Genomic DNA, 23546 nt, shown 5'->3' on the forward strand with positions numbered 1-23546 from the left:
CTGCACACTGAGATTCCATAAATACAACAATTTCCAAACCAACTCTGACTCCTTGCTCAAGGAGCTTTTGAAAATCAAATGAGTCCATCAGTGAATCCAGACATCAGCAACTCTGAAATAAAAAGGCTTGTGTTCTTGGCATGTGATTATACCAACAGGAAAGTGATCTACCAGCAAAACCACTTCATCTCTTGTAACATAAAATTCATTCTTGGATATTTCTATCAAAGATGATGCACTGAACAGTTAATGGCCAAATAAATACAGAAACTTGGTGAAACATCAGAAGTGAACTAGTAATTTCATCAACAGATCTCCAGCTTCTCTACACAGAAAAAGATTTTGCCTAACTCATCATTCAGTAGTTCTAATCCAACCTGGAAATCGAATACAACCAGGGCATGTCTTCCCTTCAGTTCTTACTTAACCTCCCCAGATAAGGAAACCCAGTGCCAATTTCAATTTTCCATACAATTCTCATGTCATTACACTGAAGTATTGTGACATAAAATTAAGCCAAGTATGTTGTTCTTTATGAGGGAATTTCTTACCCCTTACTTTAAATTGGCCTAATATTCCTATCAGATGCCACAGCAAGAGCCACCCTTCTTTCTGAAGTGAAATTTCCCTACACTGAGGCACAATAATCTTCTGTGATATGTATATGACATACCACTTCGTACAGGAAACCAAATGAGATTGGAAATCAAAACCTAGTCAGAACGATACTCTTATGACAACATCACAGCAGCGTTAAAATACCATCAACGTTTTTTTTTTAGTCCCCTCCAATGTTTTTTCTAAGAGCTTGCAGAAAGGAACACCATCATTTTTGATGTAAAGAACATTGAAGATTCAGTTAAAACACCCAAACAAACTGACAACATACATTTTAAACAGAACAAAAGAACAGAGGGAAGCATTTGGACTGCAAAGTTCTTATGGATCATATCAAGATTTCCTCAGCTTTCACTAAGTGGAAGTTCCTCTTGTCCATAACCTCCACAGGGCAAATAGAAGGGAGGAAATAGAGATTTTGAAGCATGAATTAAAGAGCTGAAGTTGGGAATAAGAATATGAAAAAGAATATGAAAATTGACTTCTTTCCCTCCTTTGCTTGAAATACTGAAAATTGTCATGGTGCAAACAGTTCTTTTCTACTGTGCACTCTTTTTGTTGTTACTTTTAAGCCCAAGCCCCCTAGACACGAGGCTGAGGAAAATGAATACTCATGATATATTTGAACAAATCCTCACCAAAACGATAAACAGCAATTAAGAACAACCTTTCCAGAGAAAAGGATCATAACAGATATCCACCGGGATAATTCCCCAATTCATATCATTTAAGGGAATGATACTACATACGGCGTGTTGAAGTGAAGTTTCACTATACATCTCCTTCCTGTCACTGTAACAACAACCCAAGGGAGTGTGGTGATACTGCAAATGTTCTTGTGCTGATCATGTTCTTCCTGAAATGGAAGCTCAAATGTAGAAAAATAAAGAATATTTTCCAACAGTAACTCCCATGCTACCATACCTTTCAAAGATGAAAAAAATAAGAGTTCTGTGGCATATCCTGTTGCAGAAAAACAAAGCTAAACAAAGACAGCTTCGCTATTCCCAAACAAGCTTCTTTTCAGGGAAAATCCTATTTATTCTAGATTCTGAGACAGCAGCCAAACTTACACAAAACAAAAACAAAAACAAACAAACAAAAAAATGACATCATGTGAAATTAAGTACTACCTACAAACTACAAATCTGTTCCAGTTAGACACATAGAGCAAATGTCTTAAGACCTTTTATTCAGAAATATTTGGTGCAACTCTCAGAGCAGCTGGGAGTTCCTTTGAGCTCCTCAAAGATCAATCTGTTTTGCAATCACACCGGACTGTCCCCTGTTATTCTGAATTTGATCACTCTTTGCAAAGAATGGCATGATGGTTCACTTAATACAGAGAAGATCCTGATCCTTTTTTTCTCTTGGGCCCAGGTCCTGACATATTTTTCTTCTTCCAGAAGGTAATCAAAGCACATATACAGCTCCCTAGAGAATAAATTCACAACTGGTCAGTTAACCTACTTCAGATCCCTTTATACCACCCTTGGGCCACGCTGTAACCTATGCAATTTGTGTAAATCACTTATTATTTTGTTCATTAACACTAATGTTTGTTATAGACCCCAATACAAGATTACAGTTAGATTAGAAAAAGTAAAAAACACAACTATTTCACATATAGTAGAAGGCTGATGGCATCCACTGGTCAAAATAAATAAATAAATAAATAAATAAACAAACAAACAAACCTCAGATACTGTTGCAGTCAAAGTCATTGCTTTGTTGGAGAATTACAGATTACACTGAAATTGAATTCTTTGCCTAAGGAATGGAGGAAAACACACACACAAAATCTGCCTTTTCTCTTCCTTCCACCTGAGCCCCCGTTGCTGCTAGGTGCCCAACAAACTTTCACTGGGATAGTCCCTAACAATTCTCTCGGAATTAGGCGGTATGCAGCTTTGCAAAGAAAGGGCAGAGACCAAGCAATAAGCTTTTATAATCTACCTTTTCAGTTACAAGTGGAGGCAGATATGATGCCAAATACATGTTTCAGAAAGCTGAATGTGTTGTTACAGCACAATACTATGGGATACCAAACATTTCCCTTTATACTTCAGATTACATGAGAATACCAATACTCAAGATTTCCCACATAAATGGCCTGTTTCATTTTTAAGTCTGATTTTGTGTGGTTTTGTGTTTCTTCCCCTCTTGAGATCTTAACTATTTCCTCCCAGTGTTCTGTCTATGGTGCAATACATTCATAGTTTTGGCCTTGGGGTTACAGTGCAAAGATCATTTGTCTGAACAATCCCTAGCAGGGGACTGAAGCAAAGATGGGTAAAATTCATACCATGAGAAAGTGCAAAAGCATAGACCAGACATACAACAGGCAACCAAATAACATACGGTAAAAGCTATGCAATTCCATGGGGTAATTTTTGACTTCTTGCTTATGCACATAGATAGCGACAACAACTTCCACCTCAAACCATGAAATAAAATAAATATATATATACAATAATTTCTGACTGAGGAAAACAAGACTCAAGTTCACACTAAGCCAAAGTCAAGTAATATTTTTATTTCTCCTCTCAAGAGAATGCACTGAAAAGCCTTTCTATTCACAGCAAGTAATGGCAAGGCTTACACTAGACAGCAATCTTCACGGAGTACATGTAGAGATGGTGGTTTCATAGCATTCCCCAAAGCACGCATCCCCATTTGGGGTGTACCTGTGTGAGAGCTACAAACCCAGCACACTTCAGGATCCAGTCTGCCCAGACCAAACAAAAATTTACATGTTTGCCGTCTTTATTAAGTGCAACAGTGTTGGGTACAATGATGTTCTGAAATATGTTTTAATACAGATAACTGATGGAAGGTGAAGCTTTTATATTTGTATTAGAGAGATTTTCCAAGTCATGTTACATTACCTCCTGATTAAAAAATAATAATAATAAAATAAAAATAAAATAAAATAAAAACACAGCCACCTCAAAAAAAAAATGTATGTATAACCTTCTAGAAACACACCATTAATGCATGTGAATTGATGTTAAGGTAGAAAGCAAGTTTCCAAGCCAAAACTACAAATAATTTCTACTACCACGCAAACCAAAACAAGACAATGCTTGCATAAATATTCCTACTATGCTTGTCACTCTGTTTCAGTTACATGCATCTTGGTCTTTCCATTATTGGAATTTAGAATTAATGACCCACTGAGATTTATAGGGCTAATTACATCTCTCAACATTACCACTTCGTAGGCCTCTGCAGCCTTAAAACAGACATTGGAAGGTCACTTGGAAAACTCTCATTATGTTCAAAAGACATCAAATGAGGCCTTTTGCCAATAAATAAATAAATAAAAATAAAAGAGAGAGAGAGAGAGAGAGAAAGAGAATTCTTCATAGGAGACGCTTAAAAAAAATCCATTTCTATCAGTATTTCCATAAAAATATTCACTGTACATTTTTTGAGAGAACTGATTAGTAGCATTTTCAACAGCACAGTCCAGTTTGTATCCATTTGTTTTTCTTCATCTCTTCTAAAAATTTGGAATAAGTACACCTGGACTTAGCTCTCGTCATTATGCAGTGGGAAATGAAAGAAAAGTTTGTGTCTATGTTAACACATGTATGACAGATATCACCAATAAGTTACATCTGTAGGGATTGCTCAGTGTTCGTGAAACTGAGGAGTTCAACTGGCAACAACTCTGGTAAGTGAGAAGTCCATAAAATAATTTTGCCCAGTTGCACTTACTGAGACAGCTGAAGTTCGTCTTTGCTCACAAACAGCATTGCACACAGATTGCTCAATGTAGATAATTCCATATATCTTTGTGTTTCCTTTCCCCCTTTTCACAGGCATGGCTTTATTTAAGGAACCCAAAGTGCTGGGAATGATGCAAGTCACTGAAGAGTAATCACACAACAAAAAGTTTGGAAACGAAGGAAAAGCACAGCCTTTTTCTTAGAAAAAGGCTGATAGACAAACAGATATCAACAAAGAAATTCAGAACTCGGAAGTATTGTGCTTTTTTTTTTTTTTAACTTAAAAAAAGATAATAAAGGGGAAAGAAATCCTGAGTAGATAGCTAGTCAGACTTCTGCATGCCAAGAATTAAGCCATTCAAGTACATACAATTTATAACAAATACAAACCACCATCTTTAATGACAGCACCACTGACAAATGCCACCATAGTTAAGCTAGAAATGCTCTGCATTTTGAGTCATGAATAGAATGTGCTCAGCCTTATTTGCTATATATGATCATGCCATCCAAGTACAGGCAGCAACATTTATTGAGAAATTCACTGAAAGATAACAACTGATTTAAAAGGAGTTCATGCAAGTTTAGTTAAGAAGCAACTTCAGAGTTTATTTTCAATTACTGAGATAAAAATCACAGCTTCTCTCAGGATAAAAAAGGAACGTTATTTTTCCATACACTATATACAGCGTATGAAAGCTTTAAAACTTGTCTGATTTCACAAACAGTATAAGCCTCCTACTAATATTCCTTAATTCTGGTTTTCCCTCCCTCAAGTCATTTTTCAAATTATTTTCAACATTTTATTTGATCGATTAATAAAAAGCAGCTTTTCTGCTGCAGATAGCAGGTTACAAAATTCCCTTTAACATTGAACAGGCTTACACTGCTCTAACTGATTTGTTGTTGTTGTTGTTTAGTTGTGGTTGGTTTCTTTTACCCGGTCTGTAGGGTTCTGGCAAAGCATTGTACTTATCTGCAGAGAACTCCTCATTGATTTCAGAGAGCACGAGGATGACAGCAGGACATGAGCACTAATTTTCAATCCTCCTAAACTAGCATGAGGGTCAGGTTTATGAATTAATAAACCAGAAAGCCTTAACTTGCATCAGAAAGAGCTTTCCCAGCTTGTCTTGAAAGGCCATAGATCTGGGGAAAAAAAAGCCCCATCTTCAGCTCCTCTAAACTCACTATCAAACAGTATCCCTATTTAATGAGCATCACATGGTATCCTCAACTGATGCACAGGGGATACATCCAGGCTGTCTACCTTACACGTCTAACTTCGCTGAGACTTAAACTTGCAATTGTAGGGTTGCTGTACACTCAGTGGAGAGATTCAGACACCTGGAGCAGGCAATTCAGAGCCCAAGGGGCTGCACTGATGGCACACACTGTGCTAGCTCATAATTAGCACACCTGTGTTGCATGTTCAGAGTCTGACCAGTCCCTCTACAAATTTCAGCACAGCACCATGCTTCATGCACACTGTGCATATGAAACTAAGTCCCTTTGGTGTTTCAGCCCTACTGCCTCATTTCATTACCTGACTAAGAGAAAGAAATCTGCAAATGCAATATAGCCATAATCCTTTTAGGGCAGCAAAAAGCCTCAAGTGTTAAAGGGCAGGATGTACATAGAAATAAAGAAATGTGAGATTTATTTTCTTCAGCATGTAGACCTGGAGACATGTCATGAACATATATTAGCCCTCTTAAGATAACTACTCGAGATACTGATGGAGTTGACAGTGCAATCTTGTCAGGCTCCCATCAGACTCGTGCTAGTCATATTCGGGGCAGACAGCAGCTCCAGAGCAGTTTAGCTTCTCTCGCACATTTCATCCATCTTACAAGATCTGTTTTATTAGCTTAAGAAAATAATAATAATAATAAGCTGTATTTCAAACAGTAGAGTCACTGAGATTTCTTAAAGGTAAAACAGGAAAGCATATATGGCCAAACAGTGAATAGCTTGCTAGACTGGGGAAAAAATCACCTTTGAAGAAAAAGTACTGCTATCTGTATGCCATTAAAGACAAAAGCAATGGTTTTACAGTCATAAATCATCAGAAGATTATTGGCTGATCACCTGCTGTCTTGCATGCACATCAAGCTGTTGTTACAGCAAGATTTGTTCGCTTGCTTTGCCAAAATAAAGGTCTCTTAAAAAATAAAAAAAAATAAAATAAAATAGCCCATTGAAAATAACTCCCTAATCTGCCATCCTTTCAATAGAACTGAAGTGCTCTTCACACACATAGTACACAAGCATCTTGAATTAGCAGGGAACTATTTTTAAATACATGAAGGCTAAGATACGAAATTAGTTTCATGGGGAATGAGAACCTTAGAGATTATTTACTTTCCCTTAATTACTTTGACTCACCACTCATTTAGCTTGCCAATAGTACTACCTATTTCACACTCAAATTTTGAATCTAAAGACATGCAAGAATATTTTTTGAACATTTAAGATTATGGATCTTAATGACATAACTGCATTTCTCAACGTGACTGACCCACATATAAGCTACTTAAAGGTACTGTACGGTACAAATATTTCTTTCTTTGGAACAACTGCCTCAAAGTAAGGATCCCTGCATAAAAATAAGCACCTTTCTTTGAGCAAATGCATGAAAATTCTGATAACTGTACAAAATTATTATAATAGATGCAGGCAGCCTGTTATACTACTGATCTCATATAATGAAAGGAGTAAAACAGAGATTAGTACAAAAAAATAAAAAGTTTTTGAGAGCAAGGAACTCAGGTAACAAGACAGTACAACTTCTAAGCCTGAAGGAAAGGCTCAAGTTTCTAAGCCTCAGACTAACAAGAAATTAAGTGCATACATTGAATACTAAAAAAAGAAAAAAAAAAAAAAAAAAAAGTTGGAGTGAAAATTGATAATAATAAGATTTATAATCTTATCCCTGTAGGAAAAATAAATAAATAAATAAATAAAAAATGATTAGGATCTTTTTGACAGAGCCTTGTAACACAGGAAAGTGGGGAAAAATTAGGGTGAAGGGAGCAAATAATAGGGAAGTAATAATGGATGGTAGTCTGAAAAGAAAATAGCAAGTTTGAAATATAAAAGAAACGAAGGCCACAGTTAAAAATAAATAAATAAAATATATGGGACACAGAAACATGGGACACAGAAAAAGAGGAGAAAGAAGGGTTAAATATAAAAGGAGAGAAGGCAAGGGATAGAAAGACATGGACGACATGGAAGGGGCAGCTTAAGGAAAAAAAAATCAAAGACACCACACTGCAGCTCTAAATTCCTTCTTCCTTCCCCCCCAAATAAATAAATAAATAAATAAATAAATAAATAAATAAATAAATAAATAAATAAATAAAATAAATTTACACTGGAAGCCAGAGCTGGAAGAAAAGCAAGTACAAACCATTTCAGTAGCTAATGAAGCTTCCTTCAGTGCTGACAGCCCCAGGAGCAGTCCTGTCTCTGTCAAGCAGCAGGACTTTTGGCCAGAACTTCTCTTGTCCCCTTGGGAGTAAGGTTGAGCTGAAGCAATGCCTGGATGATTTTCAATGCTTTAACACCTGAGACACTGCATAACATAACATCAGCTCTGGATTTTTTAGGATGACTAGTTTTTGCTAAGTAAGAGGATTAAGAGGTGCAAAAACTGTCATAAGACTTTCTATACATAGCAGCACATACTACTGCCACCATGTATCTGAAATTATGAGTTTGTATCTGAAATTACGAATTCCCTCATTAAGCAAAGTTATCAAACCATTTATGTTACAAAGTAAGAATTCTATCAACTGTCAATGACTAATTTATCAGGAAAAAATTAAAGGCTGTTAAAGCAATTAGCAAATGAAAAATTTTAAGCGATGTTTCTGAAGATTTTCAAGAGATTTGATGAGAAAGAAGCTTGGGCTTTGGGTCCCACTTTTCAGCAGTGAATTTTGTGCTTTTCCAGCAGAACAACCATTGCAGTGTAGAAAAAGAAAGGAGAGACCCTGAAAAGAATTTCTCAAATCACTTATTATAATATAATGAATATTAACAATACATAGTACAAATTCTCTTGAGAATTGACTATTGCTGGGTTTTGGATCCCTTCTTCTAGGCTGTTAAGGTTGCTAGGGAATTTCACAGTTAATGGTGTATTTCCATATGAATGTTTGAAGAAGGGGGAAGGGTTTGCAAAACTGAATCTTAAGCATGGAGTTTTCTTTGTGCTTTTGAGAAAGAAAAAAAAAAATGATGTTCTTGTAAAGCTGAAATAGGACACTCTTTCTATCTTACTTATGCATTATCTACGTTTTTTTGGGGAGAAAAAAAAAAAAATCCTAGAAAATAGTTAGAGTCACTGTGAGGAAGAGCTTAATTCTTTTGCTATGGCCAGTAGTAATACACCAGGCTTGCCATTACTGTGTAATCAAAGGGCAACAAGTGGTCTAGAAAACATAGCAGCTGTATTTTGCTTTGATGGTTAAAAGCAAGAAATATATTTTGTTTTAAACAGATTATATGCACATTTTTCATAGACCATTTGGAAAGCACATAGCTGTGGGCTTCCCAGTGACAAATACACAGAGACACCAGCAAGTGACAACATACTTTGTACTCCTTGACATGGATGAAAGAATTCAGTTCAACTCTTCTATTTTTTTCTATTTCAAAAGAGAAATGCCTAGGAAAAAGATCTTTTTAGCCCTACTTCCTCAGAACAAAGCTTAAAGGATGGCTTTATCTTTCCCCACATCTTAATCTATTTCTCCTTTCCTCAGTAACTTTGGGTGTCATTGGTAGACATCAACGAAAACTGAAAGAGGGCAGAGTCCCTTCATTTTTCTGAAAATAAGTGGCTGAACAGGGGGGTAAAAATAGCTAACGTCCCAAGGTTTGAAGGGTAGGTACTCAGTTTTCTATCAGAAAATGCACAGAGGAATCGCCACTGAAGAAGAACCCGCAGAAAACTAGATAGGGTTGGCTCCAAGCTAACACCACCACCACTTATCTGGTTATGCTTTCCCATCCTTCAGAATTCAAAACATCCCAATTCTAGCAACTCTTATTTACTGCCCGTGTACAGTAAATAGAGACACACTGTCATTAGCAGCTACTGTGACAGTTGATCTTCACACCACAGTATTATCCTAATAAACTGTTTCTAAGCCCCAGGGTCTTTGTTCTCATACAACTGACCTACAGCTGGTCACCCTGGATCTTACACAAAGCATGACGAGCACAGAGGTTATATGAGTTAATTGCATAGCGACTGCAGAGTAGCATGCTTTCTTCCGTTCAGCAATGTGTTTTTTCTCTACTGAAAACAACTGGAGTTACACTGTAATTCAAGTTAATGATAGAACGGTATATGTGGATAACTCTATCATTAGTTAATGTTACCACCGCATGAGCTTGTCTGTATGGTATTTGACAACAAAATTCAAGTTAAACAACCTCCTCCAGAATTAAGACAATATTGGATTAATTAGATAACTTGCTAGACATTTAGAAAATGAAGATGAATAGCCCTTTTATAACCATATTAAAATCCTGAGGAATAAGAACCAGATTGTAATCTGTTATTGTAGTGTAAATCATGAATATCTCCAGTTTGAATTACTTGAGATTTAAATCCCCGGAGATTTGAATCTGGCCCCCATCAATCTTAACAGAACATTTGACTTATTGCTCACATAAAAAGGATGTAATTTCCATCAACACATAATGCACAGGAAACCATTTACTTCCTAGGAGAGTTCAAAATTCTCAGGAAAAACAAACAAACAAACAAACAAACAAAAAAAACTACTTATTCTGTTAGTCCTACCATCTTCTATTATTTTTATTGGTCTGTATGCTACTTTTAAGTATGGAGTGGAAGTCAGAAGAAAGGCTGAAACTGGGTTCCATTACTCAGCCTTTTCCCCACACATTTCCCAGAATTCAGGCAACTTTCTTCCTCCAACTGAAGACAGCTGTTGGAAATACTCCAAGAAGTCCATAAAGATTTTACTAGGTAAAACACAAGCCACACATTACTCAATTCATTTTGTAACAAGATTATTCCTTCACATTGGTCCAAAACTGAGACCGTGCAACTCTGAAAATACACCAAAATGTAGTAACTGAGTCACTAGTCTCTAAATAGTCTGGCCTAACACTCTCTCGGTCTATTTTTAGTTGTGCTTTAGCAATCTGGGATATGTCTACATAAGCCTTTTGAAGACAGGCTAGTTTTCTCTCTGCTTAAGCTTCCTGATACTTCCATACCAGCCAGGGCTGAACCTCAAGTTGTGTTAGCAAGGGATCATGAAAAAGTGAACTTAGCATAATGTTTCGAGCCTAAGAATGCAGGATGGCAAAATGTTCAACATTAGGCTTGGCAGGAAAGAAAACACTTTCAGATCTGAAATATATCCATGTTAAACCTTCAGCATCTCCCATAATATGCCTGCTACATTATCTATTATTCTGACACAAAGAGGGATAACAGACTGACCATCTGGATTACAGTTTAAGCTGTAAACCACACCTCTTCTGACTGTCCCATTTCCTTTTATCCCACTCACTGTAGGGCTTGGCAAGAATCACAGACAAATAGAGCTGGAAACAGCTACATGACAGGGTCAGTTATCTCCTTCAAAGATAACACAGTTACATCTAAAACACACTTAAGAGACTTCAACAGATACAGGCCCCACAATGTTCACACAATCTACTCCAGTACCCCTCGGCATCCTACCACTAAAACATTTTTCATAAACTCATTCTTTCTTGCAACATAGTCAGCCTATTACTCTTAGTCTATTTATTGTGGGGTTTGTAAACAGAGTTTTTTACCCCTCTTGTATGTCAGACTTCATCCTGGTCTCCATCATTGTTCAAAGCATTAATCTCATCAATTATTTTCTACAGCTGATGAGGACTGATTTTTTTTTCCCCTCAAATATTGACTGTTATTTATTTGCAAGCTGAAGGAAGAAAATTTCCACTTGAACTGAAGTGTCGTCAGGCTGCAGTTGGTCAAAATCCTTCTGAAACCATCATTAGTTGCGCTCCTAAAATCATGGGTTCCTTTCGGATTATCTTGCTCTGTAAAGTTTATACAAAAAACATATTCAATTTCATTCTAAATACACGTACATTATTGAGGACCACAGAATGGGGGCAAAAATGAAGACAAGATCTTTCTCCTCAGAGAACAACCAAGAGAAACTGAAGAAAGAGAACATAAATACCCGTTTCTCCAGCCAACTCTTAGTTCTGGTGACTGTTCTTTCTCACCGAGAATGAACTCAGCATTAGGACAAACCTACTTCAGAAGTTCTCATTTCATTTTGTTTCTGCGGCTGCTATGCTTGCTCCTCAGGCACTTAGAGAACACCTTGTCATACAGTCATTCCATGGGATCCCTTAGAGACATGACTGATAGCGCTACAAAGGCCTGCATCTTTCCTTGCATGGATGCTTATAGCTACTCTCTGAACATTTCTCATATGCAGTGAACCATCTTGCATTAATGTAAGTGCTGTTTATTTTAGGCTTTGGTTTTCAGTTCTGCATTTCCTTTTTCCTTTATCCATTGAACAGTGAACGAGTGAATTTAAATCTCTTTAAACGGGCAATACTCAGAGGCTTATATCTCACCTTATATTGCTCATTTTGTGTTACGCTGACAGCAATGTTACCACAAAAGAAAGTTTCTCATCAAGTTTTAAGTCTTCATTTTCCTAGTGTTTAAGACATGAGTGGCTATTGCTCTTTGTCCTCCCTGATAACAAAGACAAACTGATTCCTCTAGAACAAAGTGACGTTGAAGAGCCACTGAAACAGCTAGAGTAGTGACTTCAGTGCTCATCACAGCTATATTTCAGTGACGACAGGGGTGTCAGAGCATCTCATCTCCAGGATTATCAAACTCAATGTTCTGCTTTTGATTCAATTTTCAGTTCCATCTGGCAGCCCATTTGACATTGAAGAACCAAAAGAAATAGATTTTCTGCATGATTTCAAGATGGCCACTAGTCTTTTCTATCTAGCTACTCTCACGGCTCTTATACCCTAGATATAGAAGAATTGTTTGATTATAGTGTTATTTGACCACATCATACTGCTCCCTATATTCTTGGACAATACAAGCCTGAAAAAAAAATATATATATATATATATATTACTTTTATCAATTCTATTTTCCTTGTAGAATACAGCACCAAAGAGAATCGACTTCGTTATGATGGAAAAGGTAAACCTAGATGAGAGACTGGCAATCTTATAAACAGCTGCACTGTCAGATGTGCTGCCTACTTCCAGATTCTAATTAATGAAACCCACTCTGACTGTACAGTACTCTATTCGCTTCCTTCTCACCACTATCCATGGAGAGTGGATTACATTAAGCAGCTACTCCGTTCTCATTATCAGTGAGACTTCTCTTTCCCTATCCCCAGAGACTTTACGTAGTTACATAATCTCTCTTAGTATTTCCCAAGAAACATAAAAAGAAATTCCAAATTTCAACCTTTCACTTAAAAAAGAATAAAATAATGTTAATAGTTTCCTTCTCAAACAGAAATTGTGGCTGCCTTGTATTTTGCAAAGAAAACAATATTAACTACCCATTACATATGTTCTGCAAAATGATACATAAGTTTAACAAATGCAACATGGAAAACAAAACTGCAAAACCCAACTAATGACACACATACTGCACCTGGTTTCACATGTTTTCTATAATAGCATTAACCTTTTAACAGAATTGGCAAGCAGCTGGATAGCTAAGTAGATTGGCAACAGTACACGGAGCCTTTCACCTGGAGTGTATCAGCTCAAGTTTAGCCCAGCTCCCTCTAGGAACTGAAAACATGTGCTCTCTTACAGGCTGTCAGTGAAATAAAATGGTAATTGCTATCCGCTTCATACAAAATTGGAGATTACACTGCAGAAGAAGAGCCATCAGCATAAACAGCATTTTCTCTCAGCATTAAGATATGAGTAACCTTGAACCAAAAACTGACCAAGGGCCCTTTCATTTGTTAAAATGATATTGACCTAAGAGATGCTCATTTTGGGCCAACTGACAGAAAGGCAACATAATGAAGATTTGAAATCAAACTTATTTTCCAAGTCCTTTAAGTTTTCATACATAGCAGCCTGCCAGAAATACTTCTGTTTATACTCTGCTTGAAGACTGTGGAAGCCAGATACCTGCACGCAGAGGCATGAGGCACCACCCCTTTACAGCCAGTAAATCCACACAGAGTGCTTGTTCACGTCCAGGTGCCTGCCATCCTTATCTGCCAGCAGAGGACCATAAACATACACTTTTTTGGTGCATCTATTACCATACTACCCTGAGCTGTGATCTCATCAAACTTCACTGCTAAGCAAGGGTCATAACTCCATGGAAAATTCTCAATAAGCTAAGTGACTAAGTGGATCACTTACGCAGTAAATGCTCTTTCTTCTGAGCTGGTGCTGAAGTAATGCCAACATCCACCGCAAGTCATCAGAAGAGATTAATCCATGGATCTTTGCCACCAAACTCTAAGCCTCTACCACTGCAGAATGTGAGGGAACTGTTTGTTTCACTTGGTAGCAACAGCAAGCTCTTATTCTATATGCACAGGAGACACCAAATTAGGGTATAACACAATTTCACAGAATGTCAGACCAGCAAACCACTAGGAAGCAATCTGCTACTTTCAGATGAAACAAACTTATTTGTCATCACTGAAAATCCTCTTGACTCTTCTTACAAGGGCACAAGTATCAGCACCTCTTCTAAGAGTGTGCTCTCACTCCAGTTATTGCATTCCACCCCCCTAAGTGCACCCCGTGCCTTTATCAGCTACTTCTATTTCATTTCTTTGTCTCCCTGTCAAAATGCTTGCTAACAGGTATGGATAAGTCTAAACAGAGTTGTAAAAAACAGTGTTAAACTATCACTGTATTCTACCCCAGACACACCTGTTGTGTCCTGAAACTTTTTTACACTGTGTATAGGGCACAAACTCCTTTAAAATCTACATAAAGCCAACCTGTCATACCAAAATAATTGTGTGTTATCCACTCTGGTCACAGAGGAACTGTTCTGTTGATGAGATCTAGCATACCAAAGGTCACATTCTAAACATTAATACTATCTTAAATATACCTATGGGGGAAGGGAGGGAAAAAAAAAAAAAAAAAAAAAAAAAAAAAAAAAAAAGCCTTTAAAGTCTCATTTAAATTATTTCCAAATTATTTCCAAAAATAAAGATCTATTAACATAAACAAATTGTGATTAAGACAGCTGTTGACCTAGCTCCTCTGTGCAAGGACAACAGACAGAATAATAACCTTGCACTTTGACAGCATCTTTCATCCGAAAGGAGTCCATCCAACAAGCCTGATCTTGCACACACTTACAAAGAGCACTTAACATACAGGAGTAATCCTATGTAAACTAACCTACCTAATTTCACTATCATCAACTACCTAGCTTTACCCATTCAATTGTATGGGTTATTTTGTCTACCTTATCCATCCATCAAAAAAACTGCCCTTCTAATACTAGCAACGCATAGGCAACAACTTCAGTCCCAATCCTTAGGCTCTGCACTAAAAACCCTTCTTCCATTTTCGTTCAACCTCTTCTCAGACCTCCATCAACAACGCTATCAACCAGCCCCCAGAGACAAGGTCCAGCAAGGGCTGAACCTGGTTTACACATCAAAGGATTTCTTTTTAAAGTTACCTGGGGTGTACCAGGAGTGCATTGTTTACAGACCAATTTTTTTCCCCCATATTATGCTGCACACAGGAAATCTAGAGGAAGCCTAAACCTGGCTTCTGTAACTTCATCACGTGGCTTTCTTGCACCAAAACTTATTTAAACCAAAAGCCAGTCTCACCAAACAGCTCTGCCACAGAACAGCTTTCACTTGAGTTTGGCACTCATGCAAAATTGCTGTTTTAATCATCGTCCAGCAAGGAAATGTTATTCCAAATCACCTGTTTTTACCTTATGATTACTAAAATAGACCTTGTTTAATTAGTTGGCTGCCAGGTATCCACAACACATGACAGAGGGAAATCCACCTCCTCCCCTGCAATTTGTATGGCTTTTGGAAAACTTTCCCCTATGATACCAGACTGCACTATGTTTGTTTGTTGTTTTTGTTTTTGTTTTTGTTTTCTTGTTTGTTTTTCTCCTGAATACTTGCTTCAGAGTAAAATAAATTACAAGAAACCATTGTAATAGCATCATTCCAGGCAAGGGTTCCTCAAGAAAACACCCAGTATACCATGACCCTGCATCTTGCCTGGCTGTTTTCACCCAGACTGAGTGGATGAGGGAGCTATTTGAAGCAGTACACCCTGAGAAACCTTATTCATGCTTCTGTCCTCCTCTCACAGACTCTTCCAGAAAACAAGTCACTGACAGTACTCATCCAGACTTGCACTGCACTAGCCAGATCACAGCAGACAACTGGTGAGAGATCATAATGGGTACAGAAGCAGGGAGGGACACAAAGGGATAATTAGCAAGTTCTACTGCTTCATCATTCATACCTGATGGCAGTGAGCTTCATTATTTGAAGAAGCAAAATGCTGCAGAAGCTGTCACCCCTGTGCCCCCTATACCACACTGAGATGCTCACTGTCTTCAAAAGGGAGAAAAAAAAAAAAAAAAGAGTTGTTTACTATAAAATCTACTAGCTAATCCTTGCATATCCATCATCCCAGCATCAGATCAACCTGAGCCCATATGATGACCCTGCTCTGAGTGATGCTTTTTTAAAACCATAAAACCCAACTGTCTTGGCACTGGAAATTGCTTTGCCAAGGTACAAACACTCCAGCTTGAGAAAAATCAAGTCAAGGATGGCTGGCCCAGGATCTGACCTAGTTTCTCCTGTAACCTTCAGCTCAAACTAGAGCAAGCCACAGACACAAAAAAGAGCTGTTAGATCTTGTACTCCTAGACCTTTAAAACGCAGAATCTCTTCCTCCAGTACATATTTAGTGACTTGCATACAGAAAGGACTTGCCTAAAACTCTTATTTTAAACATTCGAAAGGGAGGTTCTCACTACACCGAGGCTAATATAAGCCCTAATATATATTCCTGTCATTAAACCCAGAATTCATCTTAAGCTTTTTCTTCCTTTATTTCATGATGAGGATGACAGGACAGTGGAACAGGTTGCCCAGAAAAGCTGTGGATGAGCCACCACTGGAAGTTTTCAAAGTTGGGATGTACAGGGTTTTCAGCAACCTGATCTAATGGATGACACCCCTGACCACATCAGCAGGGTGGTGACCAAACCATTCTATGATTCGCTTCTCCCACATAATGCACTGAAAAACACAGATTCCTTCGACTGTAACATATTTCAGAAATCTCAATATATTTTAATAATCTACTCACATTTGGTTCCAGGCTAAATATATATATATTTCTGAATGTTTCCCCTCAAGCTAGTTCCTTTGGACATCTGAGCATTTTGTTGCTCTTCTTTGAGCTCTACTGAAATAGCCTTTAACATCCTGTTGATATGGTATTCAGTTTTCGGATGTGTTTGAGGCGGATGTGTACAAAAATGAATCATAGAATGGTTTGGGTTGGAAGGGACTTTAAAGATCATCTAATTCTAACCCTCCTGCCATGGGCAGGGACACCTCCCACCAGACCAGGTTGCCCAAAGCCCCATCCAGCCTGGCCTTGAACACCTCCAGGGATGGGGCATCCACAGCTTCTCTGGGCAGGCTGTGCTGGTGCCTCACCACCCTCTGAGGGAAGAATTTCCTCCTACCTTCTAACCTTTAAAGTCCCTTCCAAACCTCTGATCTAAATCTCCCCTCTTGCAGTATTAAACCATTCCATCTCATCCTATCACTCTACCCCCTGACAAAGAGTCCCTCCCCAGCTTTCCTGTAGGCACTGGAAGGCCACTGGAAGGTCTCCCTAGAGCCTTCTCTTCTCCAGGCTGTACAACCCCAACTCCCTCAGCCTGTCTGCATAGGAGACGTTCTCCAGCCCCTTGACCATCTTCATGGCCCTCCTTCGTTCTAACAGCCCCACATCTTTGTGCTGAGGGCCCCAGAGCTGAACACTCCAGGTGCGGTCTCATGAGAGCAGAGCAGAGGGGGACAATCACCTCCCTCACCCTGCTGGCCACGCTTCTTTTGATGCAGCCCAGGATATGGGTGGTTTCTCATGGTGAGCTTCTCGTGAGCCAACACCTCCAGATCCTTCTCCTCAGGGCAGCTCTCAACACATTTGAGGAATCCCACTTCTTTGTTCACTGGCATAGCACCTTTTTGTTGTCAGCTCAACTACAAACTGTGCTGTTCTGTAATCAAGTCACACTGCGAACCTGTGTATTGCTTCCTGCTGGGTCTTAATTCTAGATTACTTCAAGCATTGCTATTATCCATCAGTAAATTTCCAATTTGAGACCTCCTCTCCTACGAGCCTGCCTTTTCATGAACTTTGTTCTCTTTGCTCTACTATCCTGTAACAATTCTACTTAAGTTCAGTTTACTCCAAAGCAAAGATGTTGTTAGTTTCAAAGGTTACAGGTTTTGCTTGAGGCCCCTATTCAACAAAGCATTTAATTACATGCCTAACTTTAACCACATGCTTAAATCCAATTGATCTCAGCAAGCAGAGATGAGCTTAAGCATATGTTAAAAAAGAAAAAAAAAAAAAAAAAAAAAGTTAGGCATGCAAGTCAATGCTTTGCTGAACAAAATCCTCAGTTTCTGTAATCACATGGATGATTTATTTTCCATATTTGGCAAGAATTGACAGCTCAATGCTTTCATGTTACAGGATTTAAAAATGAGGCTTCACGAGAGTCCAAAACTGACATCATGCTTTTGTTCCTTTCTTAAAATAAGAAAGGGAAATAAATACTTAAGCAAATATTCAACAGTACGATAATCATTAAGCCTCTAGGATTTAAACACACAGTAACTCTACATTCTCGTTACTGCAGTACCCTCTGAAAAAGATAAAATAAAATTAAAAAGCCCTGTGAAAATGTTTAAAAAAGACTTGCCGCACGTGCATCTCAGTAAGATAAGCAGCATGTTCCCTGCTAGCTCGTTAGCCACTGCCATCATTGCGTAGTTAAATGGTGAGAACAAAGCTGTCAATTTCTTAATTCTTTTCTAACTAAACACATTTAAATAAAATGGATTTAACTCATTGCTCCAAGAAAGATTTAGGGGGGAGAAATGGCAAGAAGTTAGCAGTCTTGGTTTTGGTCATGGGTTGACTACTTCTACAGGTCTCCAACCCACGTGACAGCTGATGTATGATTTTACGTCGATAAACAACAAATGCATTTGGCATAACAGGAATTTCATGGAGAGTGTTTAAAATCACTTCCAAATGTCTTCCACTGTTTACATGCAGACTACTTCATGACCTTTCTCTTAATTGTTTTGTTTTGTTTTGCTTTGCTTTATTTGCACTTTTTTGTTTTCTCTGCTTTCCCTCATTCTGCTGCCTGGTAACTACAGGTAGGAGCTACATGGAATGGAGTTAGGCAGCCATACCAAGTGTCCTCTGCGTACCACCCAACTGTAAGGATCTGGTTTTGGGAGCAGTGCCATCTGAGAAAGAAATGATGAAGAAAAAAAATGGAAAATTACTACTTCCTCTCCAACCATAAAGCCTTCCAAAATTCAATTAACGTGTTCTAAACTAAACTGTCAACACATGCTATGGCAATAAAACACTTAATTTCAAATGTATATAAGAAAGTAGCTGCTCATTGATATTTATCAGAATTTTAATATCCCCTGACCATTGCATTTCCACCATTGTTACTGAAGCGGCATTTGTTGTAACACTTTTGTCCCTCAGTAGTTACGATGAGCCCAAAAAATCCTATAGACAATATATATAATCACACCTGTCGTATCTCTTAAATAGCACTACAAACCCCAAAAGCCACTCAGAGATGCAGTTCCCACCCCTAGCACAAATAGCATTGTTTACTAATGATTACTAAAGGATTACATTTGCTGTTTTCCCCACGGCAAATACATCTTGTGATTTTAGGGTTTCTAAGATGGAAATGACACCTTTGCTTTCACAGAGTCAGTGGTGCAACCAATAGGAAAACCACCCATGTTCATTTACAGCACAACCACTGTAAATGCGTCTGGATACCCAAGACCCGCAGGTAAAACTCTGAACAACTTTTGGCCACTTTCTACTACAAAGGAAGGGCAGGAGGCGAGGAGGCAGAAGTGTAGAAACGCCTCTGTGCCGCTGTGCGTACAACTACTCATCTGTGACTGCTCATCTCCTTTTCCCACTGCGGTTCTAAGCACTAACACCTGCTGGAAAGCTGAAACCCGATAGGCAGTAAGTACAGATACAGGGTTAGATCCACAGCCTGCACTAATGGATTTTTTCGGATAGATGGCAGTGCACAAAGTGCATCTGAGATTGGTCCAGGGTCGAGAATCCATTTCAATGCTCAGACACTAACTAAGGGAATTACCGCATTATCAAAAGCGCTTTTAGAAAGATCATGGCTTCAGACCCTGTCCTGCTGCACTGGGATATCTTTAGCTCTTTTGAAGGGGTGAGCTGGGTGCCAAGAACATAAAAGTGGCAAAGCAGCGCTTTGGATTTTATTTCCCATTCCTGTGAGTGGCAAGGGGGCTGTTTTTTTTTTTTGTTTTTTTTTTTTAATGCATTCTAACAAACATGGTTTTAAAGCACAAAGCTAAAAGATGATTAGGAAGACAAAGTATGAGATCTGGCATACCGGACACAGCAGATCATTAAACTGGTTCTCTGGGGTCGGTGACAGTATAGATTTAGAAATATTCCAGCAATAAAAAAGGGCATTTCAAATCACTCTCATTGGCAACAAAATCTACAAATACTACTCACTTTGTGCCCTCCTCATTCTAACACAGCTAAGAACGCAGCGTGAAATTTTAACCATTTAACTGCATTTAGCCTGGCAAGTCCCTTTCTCACAAAAGGAAAACCCTAACAAAGCAGCCAAAACACACAGGAGCGGATCTCACTACACGGCTGGCAGTTCTGTGCCCACTTTGGGGTTTCAGCACGCAGCTCTCATGATGTGGAAGCATCCACCACCGTTTTGTTTTCTGTGCACAGTAGGGGGTTGCTAGGAAACAAAATACTATTGTCTGATTTCATGATCTATTGCCTGGTTTGCCTGGCGTGAGCGTCTTCTGAAGCTATCACCGGATTATTTTACATTGCATGGAGATTAAGACTAACATTAAAACACATGCATGAAATGAGAGGAATAGTAAGAAAAAAAAAAAAAAGAAAAGCCTCAAAATTCAGGGGAAAGAAGACAAAGTATCCTGGAAAAATGAGCTCTGGTAGCCTGGTGCTATTTATGTACATACACACTCGCACGTGCATCACCGCTCCCTTACTGTACCTATAGTTTTGTGGACTTGTCGGAGACTCTCTCGCCTCCGAGGACACAAAACGTTCCCTTACTACTGGAGAGCTACTGTACGCTGCAAGTTCTGTAAATACCACATGCTGCAGAACGCCTGGTGCCGCCAAGCAAACACACTGGAGTCATTTTTTCCAGATTTCAGCTAAGGGTTGTTTTGGTACCTTAATTTCTTTATGTAATCAGTTTTGCACATTTGGACTGAGAGGAGTCTAAGACAATTACCCCCCTCGCCCTCCCCTTGGCTGTAATGCAAATAAATAAATAAATGAAAGCATCAGGAAAAGAGATCTAGAATTGAAAGCCACAAAAGCACATTTCACCTCTTTTTTACAGCAAGGCATCTTTGTGAAGGGAGAGATTAAAGCACTATTAGGCACCCACGTTTGTTTAGTTCTATGAAGCATCCCCACAGCACGCACGGAGACCTCAACACCAAAAAAATACACAATCACACTTAAAAAGCTGAGAGGGAGATGGAGAGACTTCTGTACAATGCATTACAGAAAGAGGTTTCAAATAAAACCTGCAGAGTAGTTATTACTCTTTTATGCATATCTACGATTTCGCACCACGCACAACATGCGCTATTTCAAAGTCCTTTCAACTTATTTATTAATGTCAACACATTTTATCATTCTGTTTTAAATTCCGGGAAAAAAAAAAAATAATAATAATGAATGAGGCATGTTGCAAAAGGCATCAAAGCTCTTGACACACTACAGCAGAACTTCCAGCGATAAAAAGAGAAAAGTAACAACAGGCAAGACAGAAAATACACCCGGGCTTCTTGCCTCCCCTGCCCAGGGATGGATTCCCTTAGACCCCAACCTTCCTCACGGCCACCAGCCCGCTCCAAAACCACCCTGGGGATGAAAGAGCGAGAGTAAAAGGCAAGGCAGCTTCTTTTGCAGCCCAGACAACAGCAAGATTAGATCAAAGCACCGGGAGATGGACACGACCCGCAGCCAATCCCGGGTAGGATACGGCTTTTCCCCGGCTGGGAAGCTCCTAGGGTAACCCCACCGCCACCCCGGGATGCTGGGGCGTGCAGCATCACCCCGACACCTCCTCCCAAGCGCTCGCTCGGGCACCGGGGGGGGACAGAGGAGGAGAGCGACGGGACAGCCACCCCCGGAGCCGCCACCGCTCCGGGAGCTGCAGGGGGGGCTGCCTTGCCGCAGCTGGGGGCGCCTGGCTCCCCGCAGCCACCAGCAGGGCTCTGCCAGGGGGGACACGGGTTTTGTAGGGTCCCCGGTCCCTGCTGGACAGATCTGGGGGACCCGGAGGGTGCTCCCCTTTTTTTTTTTTTTTGGGGGGGGGGGCACAAAAGGGGGTTCCCAGCCCAGCCCGGTGGGGGGCGGCGGCAACTGCAATTTCCAAAAAAATAAACAAGCAAGAAAAGGGTAAATAAATAAATATATAAATATAAATATAAATAAATGGCCCGCTAGCGGAGCGCGGGGAGTTGGGGGGGGTGGTATGGGTAGGGTGAACACCCCAAAAGCAGCCGGTCCCCAAACAAGAGCCGAAGCCGGGCGCCCAGGAGAGCAAACTTTCCGACTCACCGGGGAGAGCCGGTGCCGGGGGGGGGGGGGCTGTGCACGGCCCCCAGGAAGCGGAGCCGGGACCGGGACCGGGATCGGGATCGGGACCGGGATCAAGGAGGGGGACAGCGCGGCTCGCCCCGCTCCCCTCGCCCTCCTTCCCTCCCTCCCCCTGCCCTCCCCGTACCTACCGGCTGCCGGTGCGGGGCCGCGGAGCAGCGGGAGCCGCCGCCCGCCCCCTCTCCTTTCCTCCCCTCCCCTTTTTCCCTTTTTCCTTTCCTTTTTCCTCTCCCTTCCCCTCCCCGGCGGCGCTGCAGCGGGCGGAGGACGCCCCGCGGCGGCGGGGAGCGGGGGGCCGGGGAGGAGGCGGCGGCGGCGGCCGCTGCCGATGCACAGGGAAGGAAGGAAGGGAGCGAGCGGTGTGTCCGTGTGTCTGTCTGTCTGTCTGTCTGTCTGTTTGTCTGGGTGCGGGTGTGTGTGTGTGTGAGAGAGAGAGAGCGGCGGGGAGGGATGCTGCAAGGGAGCGAGGGAAAATTCTCCCCTCCCAGCGAAGCCGCCGACAAATGGCAAGGCAGGTGTGCAGGGGAGGCAAGGCTCCCGGAGGATGAGGAGGAGGAGGAGGAAGAAAAAGAAGAAGGAGGAGGAGGAGGAGTGGGGGGAGGCGGCCGGGGGTGGGCGGTGAGGAGGGCGGGGAGCACGGAGCCCGGCGGCTGGAGCGGCCCCGAGGAGGAGGAGGGGGAGGAGGATGAGGAGGAGGATGAGGATGAGGAGGAGGAAGAAGAAGAAGAAGAAGCGGCACCGGGGAGCCCAGGGCAACAGGGGGAGGTCCCCCAAGTCGTCCCCCAAGCCTCTGCTCAAACTGCCCCAGCCGCGGCTTTGGCAGCTGCATCCCACCCGGTGGGCTCCCGGTGCGCCCCCTGCGAGAAGTCCGGGGGTCGGACACGGGGATGGGGACAGGGTGGGAAGGGGGCTTGGGCTCAGCTTTCCTTCAGGAAAGGGGCAGCTGGCCGAGGGCAGAGCATCCCTGCTCAGGGCACTGGTGGCAATAAGCAGTTCCCGAAATCCGAGCTGCTCCTAGAGGTGCCGCCTAACACCTCGGTGGAGAAAAGACCTAGCCAAGGCCTTTGGGGTTGAATTTCAGCCCTGACAAGGGGTGTTTGCGAGTCTGAACTCTTCGTGCTGCTTGGGAAAAGCTTG

At 40.7% G+C, this 23546-nt stretch overlaps 1 protein-coding gene across 4 annotated transcripts in view; it reads right to left on the reverse strand.

Moving 5' to 3' along the window:
* The window catches only part of ENOX1 (ecto-NOX disulfide-thiol exchanger 1), a 365043-nt gene extending 342352 nt beyond the window's left edge, over positions 1 to 22691 (reverse strand). For all 4 annotated transcript variants that reach the window (XM_032203166.1, XM_032203183.1, XM_032203192.1 and 1 more), the window contains exon 1: positions 22541 to 22691. The gene's annotated coding sequence lies outside the window, so the exon portion shown is untranslated. The remainder of the gene's footprint in view (positions 1 to 22540) is intronic.
* Positions 22692 to 23546: the final 855 nt, after the last annotated feature.

The sequence above is a fragment of the Aythya fuligula genome, chromosome 1 (assembly GCF_009819795.1).
Source record: "Aythya fuligula isolate bAytFul2 chromosome 1, bAytFul2.pri, whole genome shotgun sequence".
Classification (NCBI taxonomy): Eukaryota; Metazoa; Chordata; class Aves; order Anseriformes; family Anatidae; genus Aythya; species Aythya fuligula.